The following is a 15,357-nucleotide window of genomic DNA, read 5'->3' on the forward strand; positions in this document are numbered from 1 at the left end:
CAAGAAAGACTGGATCAACTGGGCTTGTATTCACTGGAGTTCAGAAGAATGAGAGGGGACCTCATAGAAACGTTTAAAATTCTGACGGGGTTAGACAGGTTAGATGCAGGAAGAATGTTCCCAATGTTGGGGAAGTCCAGAACCAGGGGACACAGTCTAAGGATAAGGGGTAAGCCATTTAGGACCGAGATGAGGAGAAACTTCTTCACCCAGAGAGTGGTGAACCTGTGGAATTCTCTACCACAGAAAGTTGTTGAGGCCAATTCACTAAATATATTCAAAAAGGAGTTCGATAAAGTCCTTACTACTAGGGGGATCAAGGGGTATGGCGAGAAAGCAGGAATTGGGTACTGAAGTTGCATGTTCAGCCATGAACTCATTGAATGGCGGTGCAGGCTAGAAGGGCCGAATGGCCTACTCCTGCACCTATTTTCTATGTTTCTATAGCAATGTGATAATGACCAGATAACCTGGGGGGTTTTCGGTGTTTGCTGAGAGATAAATATTGGCCAAGACACCAGGGAGAACTCCCCTCTTTTCTTCAAATACTGCCATAGGATCTTTTACATCCCATGAGAGGGAAAACAGAGCCTCGATTTAACATCTCATCCGAAAGATGGCACCTCCGACAGTGCAGCACTTCTTCGGTGCTGCTCTGGGAGTGTCGGCCTAGATTTTGGTGCTCAAGTCCCTGGAGTGGGACTTAAACCCACAACCTTCTGACTCAGAGGTGAGAGTGCTGCCCACTGAGTCACAGCTGACACCCAAGTGTAAGGTCACTTGCTGGAGTATGATTCCTCAGACAGTGAATCCTTACACTCCAGATGGACTATTGGGGAAGGTGTCAAGCGAAGAGGCAGAATGAAGTGCTGTGTGCTGGCTTGACCCACGTGCTTCTACAGCAGGTCTTTGTGGAATCTTTTATAAAACAGCGATCCAACACAGCAAACATCATAATTTAACTGGCACCCCGAGAGTGAAATAAACTAAATGGTATCCTGCCACATTCTTCTTCTTCTTAGGCAGTCCCTCGGAGTCGAGGATGACTTGCTTCCTCCCTAAAATGAGTTCTCAGGTGACTGATGAGACCAATGTGGGACCTACAGTCTCGGTCACCGGTGGGGCAGACGGTGGTTGGAGGGACAGGGTGGGTGGGGGGCTTGGTTAGCCGTACGCTCCTTCTGCTGTTCGCACTTGGCTTCCGCATGCTCCCAGCAAAGAGACTCGAGGTGTTTGCCGCCTTCTCGGATGCGTCTCCTTCACTTTGAGTGGTCTTGGGCCAGGGATTCCCAAGAGTCGGTGGGAATGTTGCACTTTTTCAAGGAGGCTTTGAGGGCGTACTTGAAGCGTTTTCTCTGCCCTCTTTGGATTCGCTTGTCGTGACAGAGCTCGATGTAGAGCGCTTGTTTCGGGAGTCTAGTGACGGGCATGCGGACAATGTGGCTCATCCATCTGCAACATTAGAACTGTATCTGGTCACTTACCATTACATTCCGATGATTCCTGGAATTAGTAAAATATAAGGGAACTAAAATTAGACAATAATATTGAATGGGATTAACTAATGTGTGCTTAATGTGATCTGAATTATGCACCTGAATAACTATACATACCTAAATAGATTTTCAATGAGATTTAGTGTTTATCTAAATTATTCAGATACACAGCAGCATTAGCCCAAGGGCTCAGTTTCCAATTTCAATAGTGTTGTTAGTGTCAATCATAGATTTGTGTGTTTCACTCATTGTAATGTGACAGGTTATAATTATGATTATAATTATTATTATTGGAGCTCTTTAAACCTCTCTGTAAATTGTTTCTGTAAATAAGACTGAAAGATGGGTTTAACTTCACTGTGCTGGCATCAACTGATCAGAATCGTCGTTGCCCTGTGGGATATCTGAAATCCTTCGGGACGGGATGTCTGATCCAAACAGATACTTGTTTAAAAACGCATGAAGCACATCGACGCCACCTCGGAGGGGAGGATGCTGAACTAAAGGAATAGATTCAGACGGACTTACCATCTCTGAGTTGTCTCTGGCACCTCTGTCACAGATTGCGGTGTTTGGTTTGGGGATATTGTGGGGTAGATCTTGACTTTTTGGGGGCCAACCCATTGGGCGAGTGTGGGGGCCCGAGCTGTTTTAAGGATCCATTAGTATGGGAAATTCCAGCTGTACCCTCTGAACAGCTCCCCCCATTCCCCACCCATTTCCCCCTCAGAATTACAATCGTGGTCCTATGTGCATAGGTAGAATGAATCACCCATTATAGAACCCACCCGATTTTCATCGGCGAGCTTTCAACGCAATGAAGGCAGGTGGATTCTACAGTAGGCATTCGATCCGCTCTGTCAGATCACTACCCAGGTGGTGAAGAGGAGAACCTCTCTCATTCAGTCACGTTGTAAATTGAAATGCGAACCCTGGATATTACAGTGAGCATTGGCCGTTTGGAACCTAGAAAATGTGGGGCTGATTTTCAGCTTCAGTTTAGGATCTCATCTGAAAGAACAGTAATATTTGCCAGGACATCGGGGAGAACCCCACTTGAAATCTTTTACATCCACTCCGACAGTGCAGCACTCCCTCAGCACTGCCCTTCCGACAGTGCAGCGCTCCCTCAGTACTGCCCCTCCGACAGTGCGGCGATCTCTCAGTACTGTCCCTCCGACAGTGCAGCATTCCCTCAGCACCGCCCCTCCGACAGTGCAACGCTCCCTCAGTACTGCCCCTCTGACAGTGCGGCGCTCCCTCAGTACTGCCCCTCTGACAGTACGGCGCTCCATCAGTACTGCCCTTCCGACAGTGCAGCGCTCCCTTAGTACTGCCCCTCCAATAGTGAGGCGCTCCCTCAGTACTCCCCTCCGACAGTTCAGCGCTCCCTCAGCACTGCCCCTCCGACAGTGCGGCGCTCCCACAGCACTGCCCCAGTGCAGCACTCCTTCAGTAATGCACTGGGAGTATCAGCCTAGATTATGTGCTCAAGTCTTTGGGTCGGACTTAAACCCACGGCCTCTCGACTCCGAGGCAAGAGTGCTACCCACTGAGCCACGGCTGACAGAGTGCAGATGGGAATGGTGCCTGACACTTAAACAGAACCATGCTTGCACGCTGGAGAGCCAGATGGACTAGTGTCATCTTTTCCAACCCCAACCATCAAAGTCTTCCCGCAAAGCTCACTGACTGCTGGAGCCCGAGGATCTGAGAGTCAGGTAACCATGGAAATTTATTCAGGAACTGGTCATCAGAACAAACCAGCAGTGACCGACTCCTGCCTTGTGGCTCTGGCTTTCATCTACTGATGAGCAGCCTTGCTCTGCCTTGATGTCCATCCTGTAATTGGACCCATGCTCAGAGCTCCCCAAACATCTGAGGAAAAAAGAATGAGTCGGTTTCCTCAGGAATTGTTTTATTTGTCAGACGAACAGCTCCACCTATGCAGAGTCATTTTCAAACAGTGACATTTTTGATGTCAACGTCACGTTGGTGAACAGATCAGAGTCCTACGATGACTGATGAGATGCCATGTAGATGTATGAATTGTGCTGAAGGTAGGAATAGCTAAACGAAAAGAGATCAAGGTCCATCTATTTTGGCCTTCTACTATCGCATGATACGACGTTAACAGGGTTGTTCACTAATTATGGCAATGAGAGGGGTTAGAATCATAGAATCATAGAACGGTTACAGCACAGAAGGAAACCATTAGCCCATCGACCCGTGCCAGCTCTCTGCAAGAGCCCTTCAGCCAGTCCCACTCCCCCGCCCTTTCCCCGCAGCCCTGCAAATTTTTACCCTTCAGGTACTGATCCAATTCCATTTTGAAAGCCACGCTTGAGTCTGCCTCCACCATCCTCTCAGGCAGTGCATTCCAGATTCTAACCACTCGCTGCGTAAAACAGTTTTTCCTCATGTCACCTTTGGTTCTTTTGCCAATCACCTTAAATCTGTGCCCTCTGGTTCTCGACCACTCCACCAATGGGAACAGTTTCTCTCTATCTACTCTGTCCCGGACCCCTCATGATTTTGAATACCTCGATCAAATCTCCTCTCAGCTCCAAGGAGAACAACCCCAGCTTCTCCAGTCTAACTACGTAACTGAAGTCCCTCATCCCTGGAACCATTCTCGTAAATCTTTTCTGCTCCCTCTCTAAGGCCTTCACATCCTTCCTAAAGTGCAGGGCCCAGAATTGGATACAATACTCCAGTTGAGGCCGAACCAGTGTTTTATACAGGTTCATTATAACTTCCTCTTTGTAGTCTATGCCTCTATTTATGAAGCCCAGGATCCCGTAAGCTTTTTTTGGCACTTTCTCAACCTGCCCTGCCAACTTTAACGATTTGTGCACATATACCCCCAGGTCTCCCTGTTCATGCACCCCCTTTAGGATTGTACCCTTTAATTTATATTGCCTCTCCTCATTCTTCCTACCAAAATGTATCACTTTGCACTTTTCTGCGTTAAATTACATCTGCCACGTGTCCGCCCATTCCACCAGCCTGTCTAGGTCCTCTTGAAGTCTATCCCTCTCCTTCTCACTGTTCACTATACTTCCAAGTTTGGTGTCATCTGCAAATTCTGAAATTGTGTCCTGTACACCCAAGTCCAAGTCATTAATAGATTTCACGAAAAGCAGTGGTCCCAGTATCGACCCCTGGGGAACACCACTGTATACCTTCCTCCAGTCCGAAAAACAACCGTTCACCACTACTCTCTGTTTCCTGTCACTTCGCCAATTCCGAATCCAGGCTGCCACTGTCCCTTTTATTCCATGGGCTTCAACTTTGCTGGCAAGGCTATTATGTGGCACTTTGTCGCATGCCTTTTGGAAGTCCATGCACATCACATCAACCACATTGCCCTCATCAACCCTCTCTGTTACCTCATCAAAATACTCAATCAAGTTAGATAAACACGATTTGCCTTTAACAAATCCGTGCTGGCTTTCCTTAATTAATCCACCCTTGTCCAAGTGACTGTTAATTTTGTCCCTGATTATCGTTTCTAAAAGCTTCCTCACTACCGAGGTTAAACTGACCGGCCTGTAGTTGCTGGGTTTATCCTTACAACCTTTTTTGATCAAGGGTGTAACATTTGTAATTCTCCAGTCCTCTGTAACCAGCCCCGTATCTAAGGAGGATTGGAAGATTATGGCCAGTACCTCCACGATTTCCTCCTTAACTTCCCTCAGCATCCGAGGATGCTTCCCATCTGGTCCTGGTGACTTATCTGCTTTAAGTACAGCCAGCCTTTCTAGTACCTCCTCTTTATCAATTTCTATCCCATCCAGTATCTCCACTACCTCCTCCTTCACTATATCTATGGGTCTGGGAAGGCTGCTGTGTTCCCTGTGTGGAAGCTGCAGGTGTCCACACCCTCGAGCAGCTTTGGGCCTGGAAGGGCCGGCTGGAGACTGGTCAACATCCTCCTGGGAGGGTTCAGTCTGGCTTGGCTTGGGCAAGGCCATGCGTGGAGGCACTGGCGGAGTGACGGGTCTGGGGCCAGGAATGCTGCGAGCCGGAGGGAGCGCATCAACCGTATCCTGGCCCGAGGAGCCGGAGTAACTCCCCACAGGTGGCACATTACCACCACCACCAATCTGAGGGAGCTCAGGTCGGTGCTGTGGCCCCACACCGGAAGGTCCCCGTGGCCCTTGGTGGAGCCCCCCGCAAAAGCAACACTGAGGTCTTGGGGGGCATCCAGCTGAGACTGCATGCGAGCAGCCAGAGTCTGAAAGCCATCAGGTATGACAGCACTCAGACGCTCCATCGACTCTTGCAGAGCCACGGCCATCCTCTCCAAAGCAGCACCGATACGCTCGTTCCCTCGCGCCTGTGCTGCAATGGCAGTTGCCACATCACCCTAAGGGTGAATTTCCCGTGGGAATAACGCCCCAATTAAGACTGTAAACTTTCAGGATTGAAGGGCCAATAAGACGGGAGCACTTTTTTGTGGTCAAAAAGCTGAATTTGGATCCAATGGCCGCCACAAACTTTGCGGTGCTAATCGGGGAAAAATGGCCTTAACACCACCAGCTTTCTGGCTGCACTGAATTTCAACCCCCGCTCTCTCTCCAGCACTGTTACATTCTCCTTAATCAATACTGCCACACCACCTCTTTTCATACCTTCACTATCTTGCCTGAACACCCTATATCCAGGTATATTTAATACCCAATCCTGCCCTTTTTTGAGTAAGGTCTTCATTATCGCCATGACATCATATTCCCATGTGGCTATTTGTGCCTGTAGCTCACCAACCTTGTTTACCATGCTTTGTGCATTCACACATGCACTGTAAACCTAGCTTAGACCTTCTTGTATGCTCTTAGTCTGAGCCCAACTAAAACAGAGGAATGTCACCCTCTAGGACTGTGCACAGTACTCCAAGTCAAAAGAATGAAAATAGACCAGAGTGTAAGTGATATACTAATATAATGCTTTCATTTTTATTCAGTTTCTCTTTTTTTTCTCCAAAAGATATAACAATCATTTCGATGCAAAAACATCAAACAAACAAGAGGGCAAAAGCCATTAACTTCTACAGTCAATGTAATGAAAAAACATCACCAAATACAAACTCAGAACCATAAGACCAAAATGCTCCAATATCATACAATAACAGAGAGGGCCAGTATGTAACGCAGTGAGTATACTGACATACAGGAAACACGGTCACCAAAACGGCCAGAATGACTGTCCCGCAGGACAAGGAAAGACACTTTTTTCGACAACCATTTTAAAGTAAAAAGAATGTGATACAGATAAAGTGTAAACCATTTAGCAAGCGTGAAGTCTGGCTGCTTTCAACATGAACTTAGCTCATTTTAACTGTGTGTTTATGCACCTCATTGGATCAGACACTCTGGGATAGTTCTGGACTTGGTGCCATGGTAGCGAGCCAGGAACCCATTTCACAATAAAACTCGGGAGAGATTCGATAGAGACATTCAAAATCATGACGGGTTTTGATAGAGTAAATAAGAAGAAACTGTTTTCAGTGGCAGGAGGTCGATAACCAGAGGGCACAGATTTAAGCTCATTGGCAAAAGAAGCAGAGAGCAGACGAGGAGTTGTTTTACACAGAGTTATGATGATTGGGAATGCGCGGCCTGAAAGGGCGGTGGGAGCAGATTCAATTGTAACTTTCAAAAGGGAATTGGGTAAATACTGGAAGGGGAAAAAAAATTGCAGGAGCTGTAGGGAAAGAGCAGGGGAGTGGGACTAATTGGATCGCTCTTTCACAGAGCTGGCATAGGCTCGATGGGCCAAATGGCCTCCTTCTGTGCTGTATCAGTCTGTGGCCGGAATTTTCCTGGTGTGTTTGGAGTATGGGGGCAGTTAAATTATTAAAAGTGTGAATCACGACCTGATGCCACCTTCAACCCTCCCACTTCCTGTTCTGCAGGAAGCGGGCAACCAACCCGCTGCCAGGGGGCGTTACCTCAATTTAAATATTGTAATGAAGTCGTCCATTTTGAATTTACGTGCCTGGGGACGGGTTTCACCCAATTTGTGAATCTCAGTAGCTAAACAGAGGCGGAGGCTGCTGGATCCATTAATAAAATGGCTTTATACCCACCTTCCAGATCCAGAGTCCCTACCATACCCACCCCCTCCATCGGAGACACCCCCTCCCCAACGAGGCCTCTGATTGCATTCCCAGGCCTCCCCCCGTCAAAGATGATGAGGCCAGCCACGATCCTCCAGTGGCCGGCCGATTCTCTGTCCCCCCGCTTGTCTACCAATCTCCGACAACCACCCATCGCCTGCCAATGCAATGCCCTGCCGATCCTGCAACCACCGCCCCCCCACCCCCCCCCCCTACCGATCCTCGCTCCTCGATCCCTTCTGATTGGCGACCCCTCTTCCTGCTGATCCCAAAGCCCATCCCGCAATCCCCCACATCGACCTCTCTCAAGCTGGCTGGCTGCGGGCACAAAACCGTGGCCTCACATTCAAATTAGGACCTGCTGGTAAAGTCAGCAGGGCCTGCTGGAAACTTGCCCCCACCCGTCCCATCCCCTACCCTCCCCCCCGCCCTTCACTCTCCCCTCATCATCATGCCCTTCCTCCCCATCACTCATTTCACACAGTATTTCACCTGTTTCTTTATCATTTATTGATAAAGTGTTACATTGGCCAGTTTTCATATCCAATTGAAAATGGAGAACAGTGGAGAATGAATTTGACTCCGTACCCATTATTCCTTGTTAAATTATATTGTGATGTTATGTTTATCCCATCTCAGATGTGGACATGTAAATCTATAGGAATAACACTGGGAATGAACAGATTAGAAATTACTGCCAAAACTTACTAGCTTTTCCACGGGGCGGAATGTAAATTGTACTTCTGATTCTCGGTCGCCTCCCACCCAACACTAATTTCACCTTCGGTTGATACCAGCCCTGCCAACCTCCAGTTTTATTTTGAAGCCCCTGCATCTTAACTGGTTGCAAAGATTTAGATACTAAAACCAAGAGCTGGATTCCCTTCGGTGCAGAACACAATACTGATTCACGAACAAACAAATAACATAGGCTCGGACTTTGCGGTGGTAATAACAGTGAAACTGTCAGTGTTCATCGTCATTACCCCACTGAAACTGAGCATAACTTCAAGATTTAGCGCCTGTGCAGATAAAAGCGGAAATGCTGAAGTTGGGGGTCGGTCATTCCCTGATCCGACACAGACCGCACTGTGGAACTCCCCATAGCCGGCATTTCGTGAAATCACTAGAACTGAAAAACGTTCCTTTTCCGCGGTAATATCGCTGTTACAAAACTCCATAAAAAGTTAAGCCTTGTTCAATAAGGCATAACTGGGTTTTTAACACCGTATTGACTGCTGAACAACCATTCTGGCCCTGAAAAACTAATTTTATATTTGCACAAAGTCAAATCTCTGCATTATAGAAACATTATAGCCACACGGCCCTCGATACATATAAACCTATGAACAATGAACAATGGCAAACAGGTAAAGAGCATCCGGACCAACCAGTCTGCTCCACACAACTGCGACACCTCCATGTATTGCAACATTTTATACTCCACCCCAACCGGAGCCATGCAATCTCCTGGGACAGGCAAAAAAAAAGATAAAAACCGAGGCCAATTGGAGAAAGAAATCTGGAAAAATTCCTCTCTGACCCATCCAAGCGATCGAAACTAGTCCAGGAGATCACCCTGGCCGTATTCAATTCCCTGCAGTACTTACCATCGTATCTGCGCGAGCCAACAAGCAGTTATCCAGTCGAATCCCACTTACTAGCTCTAGGTCCATAACCCTGCAGGTTACGACACTTCAAGTGCCCATCCAAGCATCTTTCAAATGTGGTGAGGGTGTCTGCCTCGACCACAATTTCCAGGCAGTGAGTTCCAGACCCACACAACCCTCTGTAAGAAGCTTCCCCTCCAAACCTTCCACCAACCACCTTACACCTATGCTTCTTCGTAATTGACCCCTCCACCAAGGGAAATAGGCCCTTGCTCTCCACTATATCCAGGCCCCTCAAAATTTTACACACCTCAATGAGGTCTCCCCTCAGCCTCCTCTGTTCCAAGGAGAACAAACCCAGCCTATCCAATCTGTCCTCATAGCGAAGATTCTCCATTCACGGCAGCATCCCAGTAAATCTCCTCTGCACCCTCTCTAGTACAATCACATCCTTCCTACAATACGGCAACCAGAACTGCACGCAGTACTCCAGCTGTGGCCTAACCAGTGTCATGTATTCAACCAGCATTGTAACCCATGTATAATCTGACCTAAGTTGTACACTGTGAGAACAATGACCACTAGGTGGGAGACACTCCTAACCTGGACCTTCAGGTATAAAAGGGGAAGCTCCACCCACCTTCATCACTTGAGTGCTAAGAAATAAAGGACAGGTCACAGACTGACCTTCTAAAGCATGGGCCTCGTGTGCATTTATACTGTGTAGTAAGGACGTATCAATGGCGACGAGAAACTGGGACTTAAACCACGCGAGCATGGCCACTAGCAGAGCAGACGAGAGGTACTGTGTTAAGGAATGGTTGGGACAGAGATTCAACATTGTTAAAGCAGCACACAGTTCTCCAGGCAGACAAGGGCAATCGGGCATGCCCCAACATGTAGTTGAACCCAGAGGGGGAGTTCGACAGAGACAATGGCAAGTTGAATGGCGATTCACACCATTGCAAGGGACAATGCGGCCAGTAATGGGGCCATCAACACCTGTTAATGGCGCACTCAGGGACTGTCACAGGGGCAGTCAGGAACGATCGACTGGCAAGGGACCTTTTGTTTCCAACAGCAGCTCATGTTGGAGGCGTAGAGTCAAACACTCAGCTGGAGTTTGCAGAGATGAGCAAAATACCTGCAGAAATTGCAGAAATGAACGCTGGGGGAATTGAGTACAACAGATGTCTGTTCGGGATTCGCTCGGCCGCCGCGATCTCCCAACGAAATATGGAAGGTCTCCTCAAGTCGATTCCAGGGAAGGTGGTTTTTCAGGACAACATCCTCATTACGGGTTACGATACTGAAGAACACCGCCACAACCTGGAGGTGCTACACAGACTGGACCGGGTAGGGCTGCGACTGAAAAAGGCGAAGTGCGTCTTCCTAGCTCCAGAGGTAGAATTCCTGGGGATGAGGGTAGCAGCAGACGGGATCAGCCCTACTGCATCCAAGACGGAAGCGATCCAGAGAGCACCCAGACCCCGTAACACGACAGAGCTGCGTTCTTTCCTGGGGCTCCTGAACTATTTTGGTAACTTTCTTCCCAAATTGAGCACGCTGCTAGAGCCGCTACACGTGCTCCTACGCAAAGGTCGCGAATGGGTCTGGGGGGACAGCCAGGAAAGGGCTTTTAATAGAGCACGCAATTTTTAATGTTCCAACACTCTTTACACTATTCGACCCATGTAAGAAACTTGTGTTAACATGCGATGCGTCGTCCTATGGTGTCGGGTGTGTGTTGCAGCATGTCAATGTCAAGGGTCAGTTACAGCCGGTAGCTAATGCCTCCAGGAGTCTGTCCCAGGCAGAAAGGGGTTACGGGATGGTAGAAAAGGAGGCACCCGCATGTGTATATGCGGTAAAGAAAATGTACCAGTACCTGTTTAGCAGTAAATTTGAGCTGGAGACAGATCACAAACCCCTAACGTCCCTTTTGGCCGACAACAAGGCCATAAATGCAAACGCATCGGCAGCATTCAGAGGTGGGCACTTACGTTAGCCGCCTATGACTATACAATTCGACACAGACCGGGCACCGAAAACTGCGCCGATGCACTCAGCAGGCTCCCACTAGCCACCACTGAGGGGGCTACCGAGCATGCTGCTGAGATGGTCATGGCTGTTGAAGCTTTCGGAAGCAAAGGCTCACCCGTGACAGCCTGTCAGATTAAAGTCTGGACAAATAGAGACCCGCTATTGTCTCTAGTCAAGAAATGTGTCCTGAATGGGGACTGGGCAGCCACGTACAGGGCATGCCCTGAGGAATTTAAACCATTTCACAGGCGCAAGGATGAACTCTTGATTCAGGCCGATTGTCTACTGTGGGGAAACCGCATAGTCATGCCCCAGATGGGCAGAGAGGTGTTCATCAGCGAACTCCACAATAGGCACCCGGGCATTGTCGCGATGAAGACAATTGCCAGGTCACACGTTTGGTGGCCAGGGAGAGACGCAGATCTGGAACTTTGTGTTCGCAGGTGCAACACGTGTGCCCAGCTGGGTAATGCGCCCAGGGAAGCCCCCCTTAGCCCCTGGCCATGGCCCGCCAAGCCTTGGTCACGCATCCATGTGGACTACGCAAGTCCTTTCATGGGAAAAATGTTTTTGGTTGTAGTAGACGCCTACTCCAAATGGATCGAGTGTGACATTTTAAATTCAAGCACATCCTCTGCCACGGTAGAAAGTCTACGGGCAATGTTCGCCGCCCACGGTCTACCGGATGACTTGGTCAACGACAATGGCCCGTGCTTCACAAGCACTGAATTCCAGAACTTCATGACAGGCAATGGAATTAACCATGTTAGAACGGCACCGTTCAAGCCGGCCTCAAACGGCCAGGCAGAACGAGCAGTGCAGATACTCAAACAAGGGATGCTCAGAATCCAAGGGGGTTCCCTACAAACCCGCTTATCACGCCTCCTGTTGGCCTATAGATCCCGACCACACTCGCTCACAGGGGTTCCACCCGCAGAGCTGCTAATGAAAAGGACGGTCAAAACCCGGCTATCTCTTATACACTCCACCATGAAAGAAATTGTTGAAAGCAGGCGCCAGCCACAATATGACTTCCATGACAGGAATGTGAGGGCGCAATGTATTGATGTAAATGATCCTGTTTTTGTCCTCAACTACGCTGCAGGGCCCAAATGGCTCGCAGACACTGTGATTGCCAAAGCGGGAAATAGGATTCTGGTAGTTAAACTTACCAATGGACAAATCTGCCACAAACACGTGGATCAAACAAAAAGGAGGTTCAGCAAAAACTCATAGAAGAGCAAAGGAAGAACACGATGTAGAGTTCACTCCACCACAGGTGACCGCACAATGGAACCAAAGGGAGGAGAGCCCAATCATTGTGGGCAGTCTGGATAGGCCTGAGGCACCGCAAACAGCAGACACTCAGGCCAGCGCCCAACAACCGGAGCCCCAACTCAGGTGCTCTACAAGAGAGCGTAAACCACCAGAGAGACTCAACTTGTGATCCCAATGAGACTTTGGGGGGGAGGTGATGTCATGTATTCAACCAGCATTGTAACCCATGTATAAACTGACCTAAGTTGTACACCGTGAGAACACTGACCACTAGGTGGGAGACACTCCTAACCTGGACCTTCAGGTATAAATGGGGAAGCTCCACCCACCTTCGTCACTTGAGTGCTAAGAAATAAAGGACAGGTCACAGACTGACCTTCTCTCAAGCATGGGCCTCGTGTGCATTTATACTGTATAGTAAGGACGTATCAACCAGAGTATTATACAATTTAAGCATAATCTCCCTGCTCTTGCATTCTATGCCTCGGCCAACAAAGGCAAGCATTCTGTATGCCTTCTTAACCACCTTATCTACCTGGCCTGCTACTTTCAGGGTTCTGTGGACAGGCACTCCAAGGTCCCTTTGTTCTTCTACACTTCTAAGTGGCCTATCGTTTAATGTACATACCGTTTCCTTATTAGTCCTCCCCAAGTGCATTACCTCACACTTCTCTGAATTAAATTCCACTTGCCACTGCTCTGCCCACTTAACCAGTAGATTGATATCCTCCTGCAGTCCATGACGTTCCTCTTCATTAGCAACCACACAGCCAATTTTAGTGTCATCTAGCAAACTTCTTAATCATACTCCCTATATTCAAATCTAGATCATTGATATATACAACAAAAAGCAAGGGACCCAGTACTGAGCCCTGCGGAACCCCACTGGAAACATCCTTCCAGTCACAAAAACATCCATCAACCATTACCCTAAGCCAATTTTGAATCCAACTTGACACTTTGCCCTGGATCCCATGGCCTTTTACCTTTGTGACCAGTCTGCCATGTGGGACCTCATCAAAAGCTTTGCTAAAGTCCATATATACATCGTACGCACTACCCTCATCGACCCTCTTGGTTACCTCCTCGAAAAATTTAATCAGGTTAGTCAAACACGATCTTCCCTTAACAAATCCGTGCTGACTGTCTCTAATTAATCCTTGCCTTTCTATATGTAGATTTATCCTGTCCTTCAGGATTTTTTCCAATAATTTTCGCATCACTGAGGTTAGGCTGACAGGCCTGTAATTACTCGGCCTATCCCTTTCTCCCTTCTTAAACAAGGGTACTACATTAACAGTCCTCCAATCCTCTGGCACCATGCCTGAATTCACAGAGGACTGGAAAATGATGGTCAAAGCCTCTGATATTTCCTCTTTTGCTTCGCTCAACAGCCTGGGATGCATTTCATCCGGGTCTGGCGATTTATCCACTTTCAAAGCTGCTAACTTCCGTAATACCTCTTCTCTCTATGTTTATTTCATCCAGAATTTCACACTCCTCCTCGATAGCAGTATCTGCATTGCCCCTTTCCTTTGTGAAAACAGACATAAAGTATTCATTAAGAACCATACCCACATCTTCCACCTCCACACACAGATTACCCTCATGGTCTCTAATAGGCCCTACCCTTTCTTTAGTTATCCTCTTGCTCTTAATGTATTTATAGAATTTCTTTGCGATTTCCTCAACTTTACTTGCCAAGAATTTTTCATGCTCTCTCGTAGCATTCCTAATCTCCTTTTTAATTTCACCTCTGAACTTTCTATATTCCTCCAGAGATTCTATAGTATTTAGCCATCAGTATATGACATAAGCTTCCCTTTTTTTCTTTATCCTCCTCTGTAAGTCCGTAGACATCCAGGGTGCTCTAAAATTGTTGTTCCCACCCTTTTTCTTTAAGGGCACATGTATGATAAAAATGGCTAGATTGTTAAAATAATAAAAATATTTTTATGATATTTCAGCTTCTATCTTGCACCCATGTGCATGTCCCAATCTTTATTTCGCTCTCTAAAAAAATGTTTTTAAGTAAATGATAAAAAGCTGCTTTTTATTTCCTGGTTTGCTATCTGTGAAAATTCTTCAGGGCGATTGGCTACCGCTGCTGCTGTACGCTGGAATCCCCTCTAGACAGCGCTACAGTCAAATTAACAGTGAGAAATCTAAAGTTTTCGCCACAGAGATCACGAGATCTTTGTGGGCAACTTTCTTCAAGGTCAGCAACAATCCCTGTCGCTTCACCGCTGACCGCAAATTCCTGGCCATGCTCATGGTTTCTTTCCTCAGTTTTATTACAATCAGCCTCATTAATCACCAGCAGCGACCTTTAAATGGAGAAGCTGCTGGGTTTAAGTTTTTTTGAACTTCACAGTGGCTTCTGCCAAGTTGATATCTACACCCTCCCATTCTGAAAATGGTTCACTTTGTAACCCCATCATGGACACATACTTCTGTCACTATTTGCCTCTTCCTATTCCCTTCCTGTTGAGCCCTCAGGCCCCAGTAAGGCTCAGTAAGCAAAGTCACTTACGTACAGACCAGAAGGCACTGCGTTCAGGACTGAGACTGGCCAGAAATTGCTGGTCACAGACGAGGCACTGAGTGGGAATGTTATAATTGGTCTCTGCACTCCTGGGCGAGGGGTGAAGAAACATCAGCCGGGGTTTCTGGTCCAATTGAAAATGCGTGTGTTGGAACTGAATCAGGAGCCTGCACGATGCCCTTCAAGGTTGAATGTCCTACCGCAGCTTATTGTCCAGGTTCGCAAACAAAGAATGGCCTATTGGGAGCAGTGTGTCAGTGACCA

This window comes from Pristiophorus japonicus, chromosome 15 (genome assembly GCF_044704955.1).
Source record: "Pristiophorus japonicus isolate sPriJap1 chromosome 15, sPriJap1.hap1, whole genome shotgun sequence".
Taxonomy (NCBI): domain Eukaryota; kingdom Metazoa; phylum Chordata; class Chondrichthyes; family Pristiophoridae; genus Pristiophorus; species Pristiophorus japonicus.